Source organism: Nicotiana attenuata, chromosome 12 (genome assembly GCF_001879085.1).
Source record: "Nicotiana attenuata strain UT chromosome 12, NIATTr2, whole genome shotgun sequence".
In the NCBI taxonomy this organism is placed as follows: Eukaryota; Viridiplantae; Streptophyta; class Magnoliopsida; order Solanales; family Solanaceae; genus Nicotiana; species Nicotiana attenuata.
The window spans coordinates 49966822-49987255 of NC_032000.1; the positions used below are offsets into that span (position 1 = coordinate 49966822).

Consider the following 20434-nt stretch of genomic DNA (forward strand, 5'->3'; position numbering starts at 1 on the left):
AATTCAAAGTTTGAATTAGAAGCCTCCTCGAGCTCGCTCCCGCGACCAACCTCATTGTGGCTATTAGAAGTCATTTCTGGGATCTGGGCTTGCAATAAAGAGTTACACATAAAAGGGCCCAAGGAGTTTTTTGTTGGACTTATGGCCCAGTTCTAAATTAGTTATTGCCAGCCCATCTGTATTAGATATTTAGTAACCGCTTCACACGTGCATGTCAAACCTCATGTGCCACAATTTTAAGCTCCCTTTCCTCTCCGGTCGGATTTTTGGCCTTCACCGTCGTCGCAACTTCGCACCATATCAGTATTGCTATATACGAGCCATCACTTTCCGCCTCTATTTCTTTCGAGACATTTGATCCATCTCCCCTCACTTGATTCGAGCCCAGTGCAAGTGATTGTTGAGGGTGGTTTCTTCCTCTGTCTCGATCCAGCCACCACATAAATCACCAATTTCGTTGAATATTTTCTGGGATCATATAGTCCGCGCTAGCCTTAACAATTGAATCCATGCCCAGCTTCTTACCACTTCGTATGGCCAGCAACAGGTGGTAGGTGTCCACCAGTCTAAAAACAACTTAAACTTCTTCCATCGCCATTCACTTGTAAGGACATGTTCAACAGTCTCTCTTGTTGAAACTCGAACAAAAAGTGGGAACATTGATCTCGTATACATTGATTCCGATTGCAGGTTTCCAAGTGGTGTTGACCCATCTTCTAGTGTCGTTGATAGTTGGGATTCTCTGTGATGAAGCCTGGAATTTTGCCAACAATGCATTGACTCAACAAATCTTTATCTGAGACTTCTGAATCACCTGTGATTGATGATTCTAGAAATTTTGGTTTTAATGGGTAAGGCTTCTGTCCCTTTAGTCCATTTATTACTTCTCATGGCGTCAGTGTGTGAAGATGCAAGTTCTGGGATTCTGACAAGAGATATAAGAGGTCGTTTGCTAGGAGGTATTAGAAAAAAACAATGCAAGCATTGGCTTTGTGTATTACTAATTCCTTGTTTGATACATTTTTTCATCCTATTTGGTATTATACTATGTAGAACTAATACATAGCAAACCACACTATTAGTAATGCAGGGGTTTTTAATAGTTGCATAAACATGGTTAAAGACATAATTGCCCCTCAAAACATGGGGAATTTTTGGGGAAGGTGGGTTGAAGAGAGTAGCATAAAAACTTATTTTCCTAAAAATATTTTATACTCTATAACCAAACACTAGAAAATATTTTCCGGAAAAGTTTTTCACTCACCAACCAAACAAGGGAAAATAAGTGATAAAATCACTCATTTTCCAGGATTTTGAATTCGTAAAAGTAAAAACTGAAGTTTTCTTTATTTGTTAAAAATGTGCCCATTTTTTTAATAATTGGTATTTTGTATTATACGTCATAGCAATTAAATTTTTTTTGTCTTTTAACTTTAATATTTCAATTAGTTTTCTCATTTAATTTTTCTCCTCTGTAAAAAAAGTTAAATATGATATAAAATTAAAGAATGTGGAGGATATTTTTGTAAGCAACCAATATTTTTAGAAATTATGCAATGCTTTAATACACCAAACTAATCAGTGGATAAGAAGTAATCCCAGCATAACTAATCCCAACATTATTAATATCAACATTGCTAATACACCCTATTAAGCACTATTCTTATACCTCCTACCAAACGACCCCTAACATTTTCCGTTTCTGGGACATTTATGAATCTAGCGATTTTATGAGCTACGATTCCCAATCTGCCTAAAGTGTGGGCTTTAGTGAAAAATGGTGCAATGGCAGAAAAAAGATAAAAGTATATATGTAATCAAGAACAAAGTAACAAATTCATTCATAATGCTTCCCTTAGCACCTAATACACATATTTTCGATAATACTTGTTGTTTACTACCCCTTGATTCAACAGAGAACTCATGGGCTATGAGGTCCACGCCTTAGTGCTTGCCTTACACTGAAGCGCAATTTAAGCGAGGTAAAGCGCCCTATTTAAGCGAGGTAAAGCGTCCTTCTTGAGCTTTTTTGAGCTTCAAGGCTTAAGTGCGCCTTAATGAGCATTTGACAATACTGCGTTCAACCGATTCAAACCATATTTTGGACCTAGAACTAATTTTCGTAATGTCATAAGATTAAACACCAGCGTGATAATAAATCCTGTCATCACCTATGTTAACACAAAAAATGAGTTTCTGATCGATCACCGAAAATTGATTGAGGAGAAACTATGCCCTCTGCTGTTGAAATTGCCAGAATTTCCCTGTAAACGGTAGGATTTGAAAGTGTTATGCCTCGATTATCGTGTCTGGGAGCATCTTAGCTTAGTTTCATACTTACAAAAACTAATTCTTTGTTCTCTAATTAGAAAATCTGTGTGATCCTCGTTACACGTTATTCCTTTGTTTCTGTTATTAACATCTTGAGTTTTGCATATTAGAAGCTTGTCACAGGCATTAATAGTGTGCAGAATTTTACAGGGGACGTTGTTAGCCTCTTTGCTGGTATGGACTGTGCCTCCGATCTTGGCTTGGTGAGATACAGACTAAAGAAATTTGTTCGTGCTTGTATTCGGGCTGTTTATGGAAACAGGTTAACTCAAGACCTTACTTCATATCTTCTTGCGTTACTTTCCCATATGAATCTTCTGAACTTCATATGGTTACTTGTTACTTTTGTCTCTGTTGAACACAGAGAAGGAGAGTTATTTGACCTTATCTTAAGGCTTAAAACCAAGCTATTTTAAACCAAATATACAATCTTAATCGATTCTTTCATGTTATTTTTGTTTTATTAAGTACTTTCAGTGTACCTCTTTTGGATTGTATTGGACCTGAATTCCACATCTTTATATTGCTATTTATTAGTCTTCTTTTTTTTGGGAATTTCATGTTTTTTTGTGCTATGTGTGTTCTGTTGAAAGACCATTTGGACCTTCACCTTCACTATCCTAAAGATTATTGTCCCCTTGAAGCAAACTGATTTGAACCTTATAATGGAACCATGTGAAAATCCACTGGGTTGCAAGAATTATTGCATGTCACTATATATATTTAACATTAGTGAGCTGGTTAACAATATCATTATAATGCTGGCAACAGTGTTATAAAGTTTCTATGGTTGATTCATTTTAACATGTATTCTCTTCCCACTTTCTTTTCTTCCCTGAAATAGTTGGTAGCTATTCTAGGAGGAAAACTCTGATACGGTAATTGTTTCCTATCTTGTATACTATTTCATGATGTCTTTCATCTTTCCATAAGCATGACCACTCTGATAACATACTCTCTAGTTGCTGGCTTTGAATTTTTTATTGTGGAGGTGTGTGTGTGTGTGGGGGGGGGGGGGGTCTTCCTTTGCTAAACCTTTGATAAGCTTTGATGAAGTTGTCTTCTGTGGCAGGCATTTATTTTTGATAGTCCTGCTATACCAGTTATAGAACTATGATTACTCATTCATAGTGTTATTTTCTGAAAGAAGTTATTTTATCTAACACCTGTAAGGTACCAGTTTTTATGGGACAAAGTCCAATTGGAATGCTAAATAAGTGCTGTCGTGCCTTAATTTTACTCATATGAGCTATGTCTGTGCAGGAATAAGTTGAGAGATCAACTATTTATGGAATCTGAGAAGTCCTGTACATCAGCAATCCTCTTGTTGGATGCAGTAACGTTGCTGATTGTTTTAAGGTTTCCCTGGGCTTGCAGCAGTGTCACCTATCTTCTTCAAAGAAATATATATTCCTTATTTAGGGAAATCATTCTGATTGGCAAGGTTACTCCTATAAGTACAAGAGCTATTTAGTTGAATTATTTTACAACTTATGTGATCTGTAACAATGAGTTATTCAAGTATATTTTCAGGGAAGTGATCACAAACTCCAAGTAGTTTGTAATTGTGGATCAATTTCAAATTTTGTTAACTAGCTTTATTGCTTTAAAGTGCTCTTCTACTCTTGGGAGCTAAAAAGTATATCATAAACGGTGATGGTGTGTGTGACAAGCTTGTGATTTTTTCACGGAGATTTCTAATAACCCTGGCTAATGTTGAAAAGCGGAGCTTTCATACGACTCTCTACAATCCTATGCTTCCAATACTCTTAAACATTCTTTGAGCTTAGGAGCTTGGCAATATACGTAAACATAATATTTTCTTCAGATGGAAGATCATATAAATTAGATAACATTGTTTTTATATGACATATTCGCTTGTTTCTCTGTTTTGGTATACTGGTCTCTCGAGAATACAAATATCTCATTGACTTGGTATTTATTAAAGCTGAAGAGTGACAGCATGCAGTTTAATTTTTGCAGGAAAGAAACTTTCCAGCTTCCAACAGGGTTGTATCTTCATTCGAGCGTGTGCTTGGACTGATTATACCTCATGTTGGTCAAAGCACTTGTTCTTGTGCAAGTGTTGACCCACGGTGTTGCTTCCCTTCCCAGATTCTTACAATTCCATTTTTATGGCGGTTTTTCACTCACCCAAAAGAGGTAAATGGATATACTGTTCCACCGGAACATGGTTATTTGTATGGAGGACCGGATCAAGGAATAATCCTTTACTGACCAAGTATCTTGTTGCTCCGTGCTAGTTCAAGTGATGGTTCTGCATGAATCATCAGCTGATATCTGTGCCATATTGTTGTTCATCTTTATTTGGAAGCTTCAGATTTATGCTTTTGGGGAGCTTTTTTATTTGTTTGTGTTTGCTTTATATTTCCCGAAGGCTTATTCAGCTGGTTTCATTTCATTATGCAGGTCTTTGCAAGTCCATCTGTGAGTCGTCATTATTTTCATCAGATGGCATTATGCATGAAAGAGCACGTTAATGTCCTCCCTCCTGATATAGAGATTGATCTTCCTGGCTATGCTAGCCCTCTAGGGAATCTACTCGAAGTTGCTAGGCTAGCTTTTGCCCTGCCAGAATCATTCACTATGGTAAAGACATGCCATTAGTTTTACTCAATTAAAAAAAGATGTTTTATATTTCTGTGGTCCAAGTTTTATGACTTTTGTCATTATTGTTTGGAACCTACTACTCCAGTTGCCTGAAAAACTTAAAATCTTTCTATCAAGGAATGAACTGTCATGGATTAGCAATCCTGAGTTTCATTCCATACGATGCTTCCTCTCTCGCATACTATTTGCGCTAATTCAATTGGCCTTGGAGATTAAGAAAGTACTCCGTAAATGATTTGACAAGATTGGGGTTGGTTACAGATCTTTTGAAGGAACTAAATTTGAGAGGTAATCAGAGGGGCAGATTTGTTTTATGGAAATATATCATTTCAAGGGCGTCATCTGCCATGCTTTTTGTTCTGGTGATTGAATTTTTGAGCAAGATGATAGCCAATGCTGCAGCAGGAGGCTGGTAGAGGGTTTCTCTGCATCGATCGAGGGACAAAAATTGTGTGAAGATCTCTCACCTCCTTTTTTTAATGATGCATTAGTTTTTCTGATGCCTACAAACCAGCCAACATACTTGTGACAGATTCTCCTGTGGTTACAAGTAGTGTTAGGACTTGAGATCAAACCCCAGGATATGTGAAATCATTCCCGTGGAGAGCTGAACAACAACAAGAAAATAGCACAGGTACTCAATTCCAAGGTTGGTGCTCTTCCTCTATCTACCACGGGTTGCCATTTGGGGGCCTCAAATAAGGATCAAGCAACATGGAATTTGATCATAAAAGGAGTTGAGAGAGGCTAGTTGGATGGCAAAAGTGATACTTGTTTGTATGGCGGAAAGAAATAGAGAGTACACTGTCTCTACATATTGCATGTCACTTTTGAAAGCACCAACCAGGTGACTGGTAGGCTGGAAAGGCTCCAAATTAATTTTCTGTAGGACATAGTAAATGATTCTAGAAAGAACCATCCATTAAGTTTGACGATTCTAACTTCCTCGAAAAAAATAAGGAGGACTTGGGTTGGAGGAGCTTAGAGTATTCAATAGGGCGTTACTGGGAAATGACTGTGGAGATCTGGGACTGAGGACTAGGCTCCATGGATAGAAGTGATAGCCCAAAAATATGGACTTGTGGACAAGGGATGAAGGGCTATGAATGTTACAGTACTTTTTGGCCATGGTGTATGGAGAAACATCATGAATGGTGGGAAGGCTTCAGTGGCAACATAACGAATAAGATTGGGAAGTACAAAATTCCGCCGTTTAGACACAAAATTCGTAAGCAGTCAGATACAAAAGGTGCGTGTAATCCACACACCATAGTAACTAATAAGCCGAGGACATGTGGATTTAACTTAATCAAATAAAAAAAATTAAAGAGAACCCCCACTGTCGTCATCTTCCCCAACGATTCCTGCTCGCCGGGAAAATCAATTTTTGGCCATTGCTTTTCCAGCTCTTTCTTCTTCTCTAGAAATTTAGTTTTTTTTCTTCTTTTTCTTCATTCATCCTTTCTAGGTTAAAACTGCTGAGAGTTCTGGAACCAAAATGACGGGAGAAAAAATTTCTGTAGCTATTTGTGCAAATCAGTTGTTGTAACAGCAGAAGCAGAAAAAGAAAGAGCATAATAGCCCCTTTTTACGGAGATAAAGGAGTGCTGCTGAGATGGTTCAATATTTTCCTTTTATTGTTCTTCTTTTCTCAAAGCATTGTTGGTTTTAATAATGGAGAAATCATGGACATGACAGAGAGGGGCGACCATCATTTAATGAAAATCCTTGAGGCTCAGATATGTGTAAAATAGGGCAAAGAGAAGACGACAACGCCATGGCCACTGCCGCCGATCACCGCCTGTCGCCGTCGAATCTTGACGCGAAACCCCGCCCATCACAGCATATGAGGAACCAAAATACCTTCTTCTTAATGACTAATCAAACAAAAACAACCTTTGAGCACTCAAAAGTTTTCTTGTTAATTTGCTGCAATAGGAATAAATTTCTGGGTGTTAGTATGTTTATCCAATGCACCAAACAAGTCAAGCACATACTCGACACTGCCTCGCCGGAATAAATTTGTGCCGACAAAATTCACCTGCGACCCATTTGGTCTCATCGCAAAGCTTACAGATCTGAAGGGTTTTTCGAAGATCCACCGGAAATTTTTTTTGACATAAATATTCATTTTCCGACAAGAAGTATGAAAGGTTTGTTTTTTAAATCATTTTCACGTGCTTGAAAAATGTGAGAGACACTTGCTTTGCCATGTCAGCATATTGTGTCTGAATGACACAATAAAAGTCTGGTTAAAGTGTTTAAATGGAACATACTTACGATAAAGTATCTAAGTGAATAGTGTGGACAACTTTAAGGGGTTGTCGATGTATTTGGCCTTAATAAATTGTAGCAGAGGGAATATACAATGAGACTTAAAGAGTTTTTGTAGGGCTCAACATTTGAATATCAGTTTCAAGGTACACATTGTTGTGCACTGAGCATTTGACAAATCATTTCTTGTGTTTGGGGATGATTGGATATGTGATGTTCGTAAGCATCCCTTTTGCCAAACCAAACTTTTGCACAAAATGATTGCATCAGAGGTCCAATGCTAGTTGAAAAGGATGTTCTACAGAACGATTGTGAGACCAAAGGTGTCATATGTGAGTGAATGTTGCTGACCTAATATATCCACAAGATGAATACAGTAAAAATGTGAATTTTAATATGGATGTGCAATTATACAAAATTAGAAATGATTAGAAAGATTAGAAATGATCATAACAGACTTAGTGGGCAAGTAGCCCAATTGGATGATAAATGAGAGAAGGACCATGAGATGATTTGTAGATGTCCTACGTAGACCTCCCTGGTCTCTGCTTGCAGTACTGTGGTGATTGAAGGTGCTTAAAAAGATGAGCTAGACCTGAATTAGAATCTCAAAATACTGACAGTCTCTGATTCTCTAGGAATCGACACGGATATAGCTAAGATAGAACACAATTAAAGCAAAAGATCCATGTAGGTAACAACAACTAGTTGGGATTAATTAGTTGTTATTGTTACACTTATATTGAGTCAGGATAGGAATAAATTGAGATTTATAGAACTCCAGTTTTGAGGATCCCTAATTTGCCTTAAAATGCAAAACTTACCAGTGTTGAATGTATTAGGCTCGTATTGAGTAGGACTGTAGGATACATAGAGGATTGGCGCGTAGTATTTATCGATTGTATTTCTGGAAAGAGACAAAAATAGGTGTTAGTTGTTAAGTGTCCCACATTGGTAGAGAGAATGGTTATTTTCTCCTTATATGATATTGGCAATCCCTCACCTCATGAGCTAGCTTTTAGGGTTGAGTTAGGCCCAAGGTATATTTTCATCACCTCCACTTGGGTTGCAACTCATGGTACTTGTCTAACTCATCATAATCTGCAGAAAAGAGGTCTTATCATTTGCAGCAGATGATTTTATGTGAAGAGGCATATGAGTCAGTTTATCATCTATCCTCCACTGCAATTGTACTTGCCAGATCTTGTCAATGTTTCTTGGCATTTTTGGGATTCAATGGGTCATGCATGGAAGCATAAAACAGGCCTTATGTAGTTGGTATAAACAACCATCAGTTATTGGAAGTAGACACTACCGGAAAGCAGTGCCTTGTTGCATTTTGTAGAACATTTGGTTGAGAAACAACTTATTCTTCAATAGAAAAAATGAGCACATTTTATATGTTAAATTTAGATGTTTGAGGAGCCTCTTTTTGTGGTATAGGAAAAATATTGTATCTGACATAGACGCTCTGTTGGGCCTATTGTATTCCTTCAATTTATTGAAGTAAGGAATCATTGCTGTTGTATTCCTTCATAGTACCTTGTAGGTACTCATTAATAAAATATTTACCTTGTCATAATAAAAGGTCCATTTGCTTCATGTGGTATCAAAGTCAAAACCATCTCAGTCCTTGGTTTACCCAATGTTTGGCCCCCATGTTATGTTGTTCACACTCCAGATGTGCAGCCCAAGGCATGTGAGATGTTACATTCCGTACATTGGTAGTGAGAATGGAATGTTGTCTTCTTATATGGTCTTGGTCATTCCTCACCTGATGAGTAGCTTTTAGGGTTGAGTTTTGTCCAAGGTCCATTTTCTAGTAAAAAGATATGTTGCTGATTTAGTTAACCTTTTATAATGTTGTATCCATCATGTCTTTAAATGTGGAGCAATTTTGCGTGATTTCTGCTATTTGCATATTGATAGTGTTCTCTTGGTTGAGATGAATCAGATTACTGGATAGATACTTGATGATGACTGATGTATTGCCACAAATAAGGAAAAGGGAATTTGGATCTTGATCATTACTTGCTCAATAGGGAGAATATTTCTTGTAAGTAATTGTTTATAGGATGTGTTTTCTTGGCTTATTTTCTTAAGCATTCACAGTAATTTCCTCTTATACCTGTTCACAGGCTGTTGATTTTGCAACTGTTGCGACTTTTTTGTTGGAAGCACTCCCTTCTCTCCAATCATCAAATATAGGAGTAAAGAAAGTATGCCCTTGTATTATTTACACCTGAGTTCAGTTACTTCAGTAGATGTGTTCAGTTGATGTTCTAATTCGGACATATTGAGGTTTCAAAAGAAATAAAAAAAATGTAAACAGCATTCTTTTAATTTTATTTTGAGCTGATTACACTTTCTTCAGATTCTTCAGTGTCTGAGGATGATATGGTCATTGATGATGAACAAACAGAAATTGTTCTGAATTTGGGTTTGGAGCAACAGATAACCAATGCTATAGATCCACATTTTCTTCTACAGCTGGTATGCAGTCATAATTTTCACAGTACTAGGCATTAAGGTTCACTTTTAGTTCAGTCAAGATTTTATCCATTTGAACTATGAGTCACATTATATGTTTAATGAACAGACTACTGTTTTACTGGGAGGGTTTTCACCTCTCAATGGTTTACATAGTGGCCAGCTTGATGAGAAACATGTGGCAGCTGTTAGTGCACTTTGTGCTTTCCTTCACGTGACTTTCAACATTTTGCCGCTTGAACGTATTATGACTGTACTAGCCTATCGGACAGAGCTAGTTGCTGTCCTTTGGAACTTCATGAAGCAATGTCATGAAAATCAGAAATGGTCATCACTGTCAGAGCAATCAGCATATTTGCCAGCAGAGGCTCTGGATGGCTGCTACCTTTGGCTGTTTTCTGCCCGGTTTACAAGTAAGAGCTTATGGCTTCAACATATTCAGCCTGTATCATCTGGGGGAAGGTTTCTACAGCTGTCTTGTATGGTGTGAGTTGTGACTGTGCACAAGTAAATAACACATCTTCTCCTCTATCCTGAATCACGCACATGCTTATGATTGTCGATAATGAGGAGTTCTATGAACAGGAGAAGCCATTATCTCTGAAGGATATCAGATGTTTGATTGTTATCCTTAGACAGGTAAAACCTTATATAAGACAATCAATAAACGGGTAAAGAAAAGACTTTATTTGTTTTACTGATCAAAAGAACTTTTAAATTGTTGTCTCTTCATCTCGGCATGGGAAAATACTGTCGTGATGGTATGGGAAGCACAACAATGATAGGATTAGCATAACACAAGTACACAACAATGATAAGATTAGCAGGTCAGATGGTTTATGAATCAAGGGTGGGGATTCATTATCACTGTGATTGATGAAGACTTAAAGAACCCTCAATTTATACTGTGAAAAAGTGTATTGGCTTGCAATTACAGGCTGCTAATCTACCTTATGAACCAAGAACAAGAAAGGATGTTCTCCACTCTCCCTTACGTGTAGTTGTGATCTGCGCAGCCTTGTGATTTTAGGCATGAGCATATATGTTCATCGGTTCAAGACTTCCACAGGAAGTTACTGCTGATAAAAGTTATTCCTTCTATCCTTGCTCATGATTTGAGAAATGCTTGCTCATAAAGTAAAGAATCCGGAAGCAACAGATTAAGGCACCTAGAAACCTTGTGACAGACCTTTTGCCCATTTAGTGCTACACTTGGGTGTCGATGTAGCGGGTGCCTAGGAGAGCATGACCGACCACATTCATTACTTTAGTATTCATCACAATTTGACTATTTTAATGCTAGGTTTTTAACCTACCACAATATCCTCCTTTATCTGGATTTGGGACAGTATGATCTGGAGCTAGCACCTGAAGACTATTTTTTTTGAAGAAGGTAACATATTATATATTAATAAAAAGACTTCACTAAATTAGTGAAGTCACCCATATTTACAAGGGAAGTGCCTAAAAGAAAATCTTAATCATCTCACAATGCATCTAGAACATCAAAAATGGATTCATGATCCTCCATACACTTTCCTTTACACCAAAAATAAAAAAGATTCAAACATTTCATCTTTATCTTCTCGATGTTATTGGACTTGTCTTCAAAACATCTTTGATTTCTCTCTTCCCATATTGTCCACCATATGCATGCTGGAACTATTCTCCATCTCTCTTTATAGCTCGACTTGTTGCCCTCTTTATTCCAGCAATTTAGCACATCATTAATTCTCCCTGGCATTGCCCATGAAATTCCCCTTAGGCTGATGAATATTCTCCATAGTTGTGCAGTGATTTTGCAATGCAAAAAAAGATGGCTAATCGTCTCTGCCTCTTCTTCACATAAGTAACATCTGGAACACAGATTGAATCCTCTTTTGATTAAGTTGTCTTGTGTTAGTGCTGCCTCTTTTGCCAGTATCCATGTAAAGCAAGCAACCTTATATGGAATTTTTACTTTCCATATCATCTTCCATGGCCAACAACCAACCTGATTGTTAGACACGTTGAATTCCTTGTACGCAGACCCAACAGTAAACTTCCCCTGCCTATTCCTTTGCCATACCATAAGATCTTGATTAGAGTTAATACCACTAAATCGCTCCAAAGTATTATAAAAGTCAATTACTCTTTCAATCTCCCAATCATTTAGCCTGCTTCTGAATGTAAGATTCCATCCCTGATAAGTCCATGCCTCGTGTAGTGTTATTTGTTGTTGCTGATTCAAGGAATATATGTCAGGAAAGATATCCTTCAATGGTCCTTGTCCTAGCCAATTGTCATCCCACAATGAAATCTTCCTACCATTTCCTACCTTGAACTTGGATTTGTTAATCAGTTTTGGCCACAGATTCCTAATTGACTTCCATACACCGACACCATATGGAGTTCTCACTGATTTGGTTGTCCATTTTCCTTCTGTTCCGTATTTCGCCGTAACAACCTCTGTCCACAATGATTTTTCCTCTGCTGCAAGCTTCCATAGCCACTTCATCATCAAACTCTGGTTCTGAATTCTCATGTTTTTTATTCCTAGACCCCCTCCCTTTTTGCTAGCAGTCACACAGTTCCATTTTACCAGGTGGAACTTCTTCTTCTCACTGTTGCCTTCCCATAGGAAATTCCTTCTTAATGCGTCAATTCTCTTCACTACATTGATTGGAATCGGAAAGAGAGACATCATATAAGTAGGCAAAGCATCAAGTACAGAATTAATCAGAATTAGTCTGCCCCCCATAGATAGATAATGATTCTTCCAATTTGCTAGCTTCTTTTCACACTTCTCCAACACTCCATTCCATATTCCTTTTGACTTACTCTTGGCACCCAGTGGCATGCCCAAGTATACAGTAGGCAATTCACCTACATTCCCACCTAGAATATCAGCAAGACTTTGTAATTCCATTACCTCATTTACTGGATAAATGAAGCTTTTGTGCCAATTTATGCGTAGTCCAGAAATTGCTTCAAAAAGAATGAATATCACCCTTAATACTTTCAGTTGTTCTCTATCAGCTTCACAAAACACCAAAGTATCATCAGCATACTGTAAATGTGAAATCCTCATGTTGCTATCAGCCCTGCAGTTCACCTTGAAGCCTCTGATCCAGTTGTTTGTCTGTGCTCTTTTTAGCATATCGTTCAAGCCTTCCATAGCAATAATGAATAAAAACGGGGACAGTGGGTCTCCTTGTCTCAGACTCCTCTGGGAAGGGAAGAAACCAGCTGGTTCTCCATTGATCAGTATGGAAAAACTTACAGTTGTTATGCAGTATTTTATCCAAGTAATCCATCTTCCACCAAAGCCCATTTTCCTTAGGGTTTCAAGTAGAAACTTCCAATTCAAGTGATCATATGCTTTCTCTATATCCAGCTTGCATAGTATCCCCGGTTCCCTGCTTGATTTCCTTGTGTCAATGCATTCATTAGCTATAAGGACAGCGTCCATGATCTGTCTTCCTCTTATGAAAGTCATTTGTTGAGAATCCACCAATTTGTTGACCACCTTTTTTAGCCTCTCAGTCAGTAGCTTTGAGATAATTTTGTATATACTACCTATCAGACTGATATGCCTGAAATCCCTCAGTTCTTTGGCCCCCAACTTCTTAGGGATCAATGTAACAAAAGTTGCATTAAGGCTCTTTTCAAATATTCCTTGTTCATAAAAGTTCTGAACATCATCTATCACATCCTTTTTAACCACTTCCCAGCAATTCTTGAAAAATGCCATTGTGAAACCATCAGGTCCTGGTGCTTTATCGCCTGCACAAGCCTTAACACTGTCCCATATTTCCTGTTCTCCAAATGGACTCTCCAGCATTGAGTTGTCCTCTGTTGTGATTATCTGATTGTTTCTGATAGAACCTGCTGGTCTCCACTCCTCCTCTTCTGTGTATAGGTTTTGATAGAATCTGATCACTTCCCTCTTGATATCTTCCGGATTTTGCAAAGATTCCCCTTCTACTATCAACTGAGCTATATTGTTAAATCTCCTGTGAGCATTGGCTGTTTTATGGAAGAACTTGGTGTTCCTGTCTCCCTCTTTTAACCAAAGGGCCCTGGATCTCTGTCTCCATGCAACTTCTTCATGATTTGCAATCTCCTCATACTCCATGGTCAATGTGGTTTTTCTGACAATTTCCTCCTCTGTCAATCTTCTCTGATCATGTAACTCCTCCAGTACTGCAAGTTGGTTAAGGATACTTGCTTTCTGTAATGTTAAGTTGCCCTGTAAAGTTTTGCTCCATTCCTTTAACTTTGTCTTCAAGTATTTAAGCTTCTGGGTTAGAATGTAATCTGGCCTTCCTTCACCGTTGAAAGAATTCCACCATTCTTCAACTCTGTCTTTGAATCCTTCAGTGTGCAACCACCAATTTTCAAATTTAAAGTATGATTTGACCGGATCCCAACTACCACATTGTAGCATCAATGGAAAATGATCTGAGGCATCTCTCTGAAGTAGTGATTGCTTTATGTTTCTAAAATCTTCATTCCAATCAGCAGAAATCAAGAATCTATCCAATCTGGCAGCTATTATATGTCTGTCCCCTTTTCTCCATGTGTACTCTCCTCCTGCTAATTGGATGTCTACCAGTTCCATTTCTTCAATGAAGTTGGAAAAATCAGTCATAGCTCGTGTGAATCTGGAACAATTATTCTTCTCTGATGGGTATCTTACAGTATTGAAGTCCCCACATACCACCCAAGGTCCATTAAAGAGACCTCTTGCACCTGCTAGCTCCCACCATAACTCCTCCCTCTTTTTTCTGTCATTCGGAGCATACACAACTGAAAGATGCCATGTATATTCCTGAGTCTTGCCTGAAAATTTACAAGTTAATGTATGTAGTCCAACACAAACTACCTCCCCCTGCCATATTCTACCATCCCACATTACTACAATACCCCCTCTAGTCCCACTAGCTTCCAGCTGAGCAAATTTCACCCATCTATGACCCCATAATTCTTTTACAATCTCCCTTATATCCCCTTCTATTTTAGATTCTTGGAAGCAATAGATTTCTGCCTTCCAGCTAAGTATCAAATTTGCAATCAATCTCCTTTTCCTGACTCTATTAAGTCCCCTGACATTCCATGAAATAATATTCACTGACATTGGCTATGACTGCTGCTTCCCCCCCTGCTTCTCGTTCCATTGCTCTTGAAATTACTTCCAATATCCAGACCTTTCAGCTCTTTGAGTCTCTTCTTCTTTGTATTCTGTACAATCTGAGTGGCTTCTTTCCCTTTGTTCATTTGCCTTCTGTTATCGATTTTCATGTAAAGTTCCAATGCTTCTCTCTCACATCCACTAAAATCCACCCCAAATTCTTTGCTCATTCTGATGATATTCTGATGCACCCAAATTGATGCTTCAAATTCCCGATCTTCTTCTCCCTCTAAGTTTTGATGTTTTAGAGGCACAACTTCTTCAATCTCCCAGTTCACAATCATATTAGATTCTTTTGACTGCATGAGCATGTTGTTGTAGAATTCCTCTGAATTTTGTCCCTCACCTTCGTGCTCATCAATAGTCAACATTGCATTATCTTCAGGAATAGCTTCTTGTTGCTTTTCTTTTTCTCCGTCTTCATCTCTCTCTTTTTCCTCTTCATCTGAGCTGGCAATTTTATTGCTTTCCTTTGGTTCCTCCGAAACAATGGTCAATTGATTTACCACTGAAGATTCAAACTGAATGGCTGCTATCTCTTCATTAAAAGGATCCGGCATGTGGTTTGTGCATGTTGTTTTAAAAGCCTTCTCTTCAGATAGGTGTAGCCGGAAGTGCCCGTATTTGTTCTTTTGATTGTTTAAAATGCTATATATTTTTGGATTAGTAGAACCGTGTCTTGCTTTAAAATGCTCTTTCAAGGTCTTGCATAAGCTAAAAATCCCACTTTTCGTTTACTTGGAGAGTGCAAAGTGTGCAATTGATAAAAGGAGACTATAAGGGCTCATGTTATATTATATCAGGATCTATGCTTTACACACTTAGGCCTTGTGGCAGCTCCTCTGGCTGAATCCTATGGCGCCTGCTAACTTTTGTAAATCAACAACTGCTATCTTTGCTATGAAGAAGCATCCATTAGAGTTCCTTCAGCATAGGGTTAGTGTTGTAGCATCTGAACTCCTATCACAGGTAGATACACAGTCCCTCTTTCAAACATGATTCTTGCAATATTTTTTCTTTAGTTGAATTATTTAATAATTATAGTTTTGAGATATAAAGATTATATTAAGTTACTGTTCTAACATAGAGTTATTGTAGTTACAAGATTGGAACAACAGATGGCAATTTACACCTCCTAGCGAATTTCATGCAGATGGTGTAAATGAGTACTTCATATCTCAGGTAATAGTTTTGCAATTGCTAATTTGCAATGTAGGTTTCTTCTGGTTAGGTTCATTTTCATAAATTTGTCGCAGTAATTGGAAGTATCTTTCAGGCAATGACGGAGAACACTAGAGCCAACGATATACTAAAGCAAGCTCCATTCCTGGTGCCATTTACTAGCCGAGCCAAAATATTTACTGTGAGTGATTAAATCTGCAAAAAACTTCTTTGATTTTCTCTTTGTAAGTCTTGTCATATTCACTTTTGTTGCCTTGCCGTTTTACTCCTTTGGGACTTCATATCTATTATAGGAAAATGAGTGGCTCCATTCCCCTTAGACTTATTTTGTTCTTTTTGGTTAGCTTTGTAAGAGTTGCACATTGAGCCAATTGAAGTTAGACAAGTTCTTGTATAGCATGTCACTCTGCTCCTAACCCATAGTTTATTAATCATTTGGCAGTCACAGCTAGCTGCAGCAAGAGAGAGGAATGGGAGCCAGGGTCTTTTTGCTAGGCAATAGATTCAGAATTAGAAGACCATATTCTGGAAGATGCTTTTAACGAATGCATTGTCGGAAGAGGATCTCCGAGGACTGGTGATGCATTTGCTCTGTGTGATTATGTTCACTTTCTATTTGATTATAGACGTGCATGTATATGTGCAAGTATGCATGTGTACACTTTACTCAGAAGAGATAATTTCTATTCCTGTGGTTAACCTTGTGTTTCCAGATACGTGTTACCTTCGTTAACGAACTTGGAGTTGAGGAAGCTGGTATAGATGGTGGTGGGATATTCAAGGATTTCATGGAGAATATTACTCGAGCAGCTTTTGATGTACAATATGGATTATTTAAGGTGCTAATTTAATCAATGTTGTTAGATATTAGTGCTTGGACGTCCTGCCCCGTAACTAGTTGTGGTTCCAGCTTAAAGTGTTCGGTATTTTCAATAAAAGAAGACAAATGTAAGCAATTTTACTTGGGTAATTAGGTTCCTGTCCTGCTCTTTTCTATTTCTCTTTTCTTGTGCTAGAGGTAAAGGTTCTCTGCAAAGATTTTGTATTTTGCTAAGGCCACCAGTGCTTCTTTTTACCGTTTCAACCAATCGAGTTTTGTGTTGGCTGTTTGATTTGTACCAAAATACAACATGTGATTTTGGCCTCAATCAATTGGAACTGAATGGTTAGCTTCTAGAGGGTTATTGAGATATAGTTTGTTTATAAACTCCAACTACAGCCTGCTACAATAAATTTCTATTGTATTTATATTTCACCACTGACATTTTATACCTCCTAGAATAGTCATTTGGAATCATTTCACATGGTTTAGATTCTTTTTAGTTTTTCTTGTTAAAAAGGGTTTATCGAGCCTTATTATGGTCGGACTTGTTTGGATTTTCTCATCCAACCTAATTTTTGGAATAGCTAGCCTGTTTATGGACATTAGAGTAGGGAGAGGAGCAGTTTTACCCATTTTCTATCTTCTCGCAAGTAGGACATCAGTTGGGTTTTGAACTTAAGGGAATAGTCTTTTGCTTATGATCTATCTGAAGACTAGCTGGTATAGCAGCCCAAATTTACCTATTGTCGAAGGTCAATTGTTGCTTCCTCTTTTGAGATTGCAATCCCAGTCGAGTCAGGAAGGAAATGAGGATTGAGTAAGGTAATCGGGCATCGGGGCTCTTGGCTCCGATGGAGCAGGAGTAGGCAAAGGAATGCCTCCTTGAAAATCTTCCTTGAGTTGACGTCACTGAGACATTTACTCTTGGGCCTGTCTTGTTGGGCATCCCTAGATCTAAAGGGAACTTATCAAGCCATTCCCATCTCCATTCCTTGGGAGGACAAAATCAATCTTAGGGCTTTGAGCGCGTTGAAGACTCGATAGCAATTTCATCTTGTCTTTCCAGTTCAATAGCTCCTAGCCCATCTTTTTGAAACATGTCTTTTACCTAACTTGGATAGCTGAGCGGTAAAATCCTGCACAAATTAGTCTATCCTGTTAAAAATGAAGGGGAGAGTATCAGCTCAGATAATATGGTGGAAATAAATGTTTTGATTTATACTCAGTTATCTTTTTTGTTCATTAACTTACTTATCTTGTGTTAGATAGTTATGTGTAAATAATCCTAGTCTCATATGTAGGAGTAGAATATGTCCTAGTCTCATATGTAGTTAGAGTAGAATATGTCCTAGTCCCATATGTAATAAGAGTAGAATATGCAGTATATATAGGGCTCATTGTGTCATTAAAAAAAAAAAATCTCCTGTGCATTCTCACATGGTAGCAGAGCTTCAGTGTGAAAACTATCGTTGTGCGTCATTCCTGCGAAATCCGGGAAGAAAGATCTCGTCGTCGTGCAATTTTTCGGAAACTTCGTCTTGCTCCTAGGATTCATCACTGCTATAGTTGCATTGTGCATATACCAGTACCACCATCAGATCCGAAACCTTGTGCGACCAAACCCCAGAAATCCCAGTCCCACAGGTTTAGAAAAGTCACTCACCGGGCGTCTTTCCGGTTGACGACTCAAGATTTGTTTGTGTTGTCTCTTCATCGATAAGTATTATGCGAAAACCAACACTACCATCTTGTTCGGAAAAGTTAGGCGACAAAACTCTAGTCAATCGTTCCGGCAGAAAGTCCCTCACGCGCTTCCATGTGCCGCCAGAACTAGGGTTCCGGCGAGCGCGTTTGACACACGCGCCGGCATGTGGATCACTTTCCAGCTAAAATATTCAAAAATTTCTTTAGGATAGTTGTTTCGTGGGTTTGATCCCGAGTCCACCAGTACAATTTCCTACAGATTCCAAGAACTTTGGATTTTTTCGGCGCATATGAGCCATTCCGGCCACTTTTTGACAACTTCTTCAGGACAACTTACCCATCCAGTGATTGCGAGCCTACTCATATAAATTACATCTAATTCTGACAATTTATATTTGTTCCCAGTGTGAATAGTGATTTCCAAAAAAGTTTCTATTTTATGACTTTTTGGCCAACTTGTGTTTATCATCAACCACCTGATTTTATTGTTCATGAGGAGTCTAGTAACATTGTATGTCTGTATATCGCTTGCGCCGGTCACTTTATGATCTAGAGCAGTCTCCTCGAGTCTGGTGTGGTAAATTCAGTACAGTTATCCAAGAGTTTGGCATGACTCATAATGAAGTCGAATGATCAGCTTGCAGATATTTTCACCAAGTCTCTCTGGTCCTCGTATTAGTTACATATGTAACAAGCTCGGTACATATGATTTGTATGCACCGGCTTGAGGGGGAGTGTTATATAGTTATGTGTAAATAATCCTAGTCCCATATGTAGTGGGAGTAGAATATGTCCTAGTCCTATATATAGTAGGAGTAGAATATGTCATAGTCCCATATGTAGTAAAGCTGAATATGTATATTATATAGGGCTCATTGTATCATTGAAAAAAAATGATTTTTTCCCGTTCATTCTCACATGTTGCCTCCCCTTGTGTTTTCAGGAAACTGCAGATAATCTAATCTATCCAAATCCTGGATCTGGGATGTCTCATCATCAACACCTCCAGTATTTTCATTTTCATGGGACAGTTCTTGCTAAGGTATTGGCACTTGCGTAATGCTTGTTCAGCACATGACCTATGAAGACTGGTGACCGACTCAACTTCTGACATGCTGTTGTATGTTCTTTCTAAACAAAGCACAATACTTGCTTAGTTGCTTTGGTGCAGAATTACGCCTAGGAAGGATTATCATCTCGAAATGTAGCTCTTTCTCAAATAATTGTCATCTTGAATGAATTGCTTTTTCATTGGTTAAAGCTTCTTGTTTTAGACTGGAATACAGTTGTGTGATTTAACGACTCCAGCAAAAAAAGGTAAAAAAGGAAGATCTTGGAAGGTGCTTCCATGTGAAAACCGTTTCTTTGATGACGGATGGGTGCTTTGTTAGCACTTATTTCAGATTCCAGAATTGTTGATGATGATATTTGATAGTAAATTTCTTCATTATCATCACCAGACTTAAGTTCAGCTCAACTTCCAAACGAAAGGGAATAACGTGTCTGTACTGGTTCTGCTTCAGCTCTGTGTTAAGTATCATTTACAATAAAGTTAAATGCGCAATTAAATACGTTTAAGTGCATTGAATAACTACAAAATACTGATTATTTTTTGTCACTGTCCTAATTTCTTATCCCCAGTTCAAAATAAGACTTAAAACATGGTATAGCCAGAGACTTATAATAAGATTTAATACATAATGCAATCACATAACTTTTTGCAAGAACATAGATCCTCGCAATAGAAACAAGACCAGCAATTCACTTAACTTTTTGCAATACTAGAAACTGAAACAAGAGAAATATAGGGAGTAACAATGATTCTG

General features: G+C 38.0%; 1 pseudogene; it reads left to right on the forward strand.

Annotated features, from left to right (window-relative positions):
- On the forward strand, positions 223 to 19889 carry LOC109235713 (annotated as a pseudogene).